Genomic DNA, 2,166 nt, shown 5'->3' on the forward strand with positions numbered 1-2,166 from the left:
AACCCATTTTGTGACTAGATTTCTCAACTAATTAAGAATAACTGTTATTTATGAGTTAAAAGGTAACAAAGTGATCAAATCTCTCTATTGAGAACAATACTGTCAATTGATAAACTAAAGATATAAATAAATATGTTAAATATATATATAAATATAAATATGCTGTAATAAGAGGATGGTGGGTCCAAATGCCTACATTTCTGTGACTAAATGTAACACGTGTTTCATCTTTGCTTTATTTCTTAACAAATGACTGATTCTGTGATCTTCTAATTAGATTCACATTTCTGCTGGAAAATTGCATTGCAGTTTCTCTATATTAGTCTCACTGCCTTGCATCATAGCATCACCTACTGCAAATAAAAAACAACTAATATATTTTGAAACCAAAAGACTGCTGCAGAACTGCCTATAAATAAAACTGTCTCGACTTGAGCCTTTGCGTACAATGATAGTTTTTCTCCCATCATGTCACCCAGCGGCCCAACTACATGGCATCATTGTCCTCACTATTCTCGACCTTCTCATTTAACAGGGCAGTTTCTCAGCTTTCTGTTGCATGACGCAATTGCTTTTTTTTTATTTTTGAGGTTCATTTTCCCCTCTAATTAGTATACAATGGGAGTAATTCCACTTATCTTGGATTAGGCGTCACAGTCAAGAGGAGGAAAAGGAAATTATAAATTACCCATGGTTCCATTTCTACATGCATCTTTGAAATATTTAACTTTCACATCTGCCTTCAGTCCTATGTTATATATATATTAATGTTATTAAAATGGCATCTGAAAGACTAACCATTTTATTATAGCGTAAGAGTTGCTGGTTTCCAGTCCAATTCATGACATACAAAGAATATTGACTTCAATAAAGAGTTTGTATGCATATATGTGTGTGTCTGTGTGTGTTTGTGTCTGTGTGTGTTTGTGTGTGAGTGTATAAATACACATACAGGTAGTCCTCATTCTAGCAACTGCCTCAGATAGTGAGTTACAACAGTGATGAAAAAGTAACTTGGTGACTAATGTCCACATTTACAACTTTTGCAGAATCTCTCTCTCTCTCTCTCTCTCTCTCTCTCTCTCTCTCTGTGTGTGTGTGTGTGTGTGTCTCTCTCTCTCTGTCTGTCTCTCTATCTCTGTCTCTGTCTCTGTCTCTGTCTCTCTCTGTCTCTCTGTCTCTCTCTCTCTCTGTGTGTGTGTGTCTCTCTCTCTCTCTCTGTCTCTCTCTGTCTCTCTCTCTCTGTGTCTCTCTCTCTGTGTCTCTCTCTCTGTGTCCCTGTCTCTCTCTCTGTCTCTCTCTCTCTCTCTCTCTGTCTCTCTCTCTCTCTCATGGGTTCGTCATTATGGTCAACTAGTACCTGTCCTATGTCTAAATTCCCCCCCCCCTCTTCCTGAGCGGAGAGATTAAAATATACCCTTTCTTCCCGAGTTGCTTTTCTTTGCAGTACATACTGATCCTAAAAAGCACTTGGTTACCTGGCCTTAATTGAATTAGAATTCTCTTTGACCAGCTGCAACTGCTGCTTGAAATTAACCAGATCCTAATCAGTCTAAAGGCTTTTGTTTGTCTCAGAAGTGGATTGCATTAGGCAAACAGATGGCTGTAGAACATTTTCCTATGTGTTTCACAGTGTGTGTCTGCTTACTCTCTTGTAATCCCTTCCTTTCCAATGAATATAAAAATATTAATTTCCTTCTTGCTAAGTATCCCAGCGCTGGGATGAGCATTCCAAAGGATGGGGGAGTGCGAAAAAGGGCTATGAGATTTGCTCTTTTCCCCAGCTTCGTTGTGAGTTGAATTCTGAAAATCTTCTCCATTTGGTCTCATCTGACTGTTTGAGGTTGTGTCCTTCTGATGCGAAGAAAAGCTGAAGTAAAAGTATAAGCACAGTTGCGATCATGTGGTTTTTTTTATTTAGCAACCACTGTGGTCACTAAAAGAGGACTTTCTGTAACTGTGAACATCCATTTGTAACTACAGTGGTACTGAAATGACAAGATATTATCAAGTCCACTGCAGTAGAGTATTGCATGCATGTAATTTAAGAGCCAGAGTTTGCAAATTCATATTTTGTTGCTTGTACACCCTGGAGGTGCCTCTGTATGTATCCAGATTTGAGAAGGAGCTATAACAATAAATATGAATTTAGAGAGAATAAGATAT

The sequence above is a fragment of the Protobothrops mucrosquamatus genome, unplaced genomic scaffold (genome assembly GCF_001527695.2).
Source record: "Protobothrops mucrosquamatus isolate PMUCROS unplaced genomic scaffold, P.Mucros_1.0 scaffold518, whole genome shotgun sequence".
In the NCBI taxonomy this organism is placed as follows: domain Eukaryota; kingdom Metazoa; phylum Chordata; class Lepidosauria; order Squamata; family Viperidae; genus Protobothrops; species Protobothrops mucrosquamatus.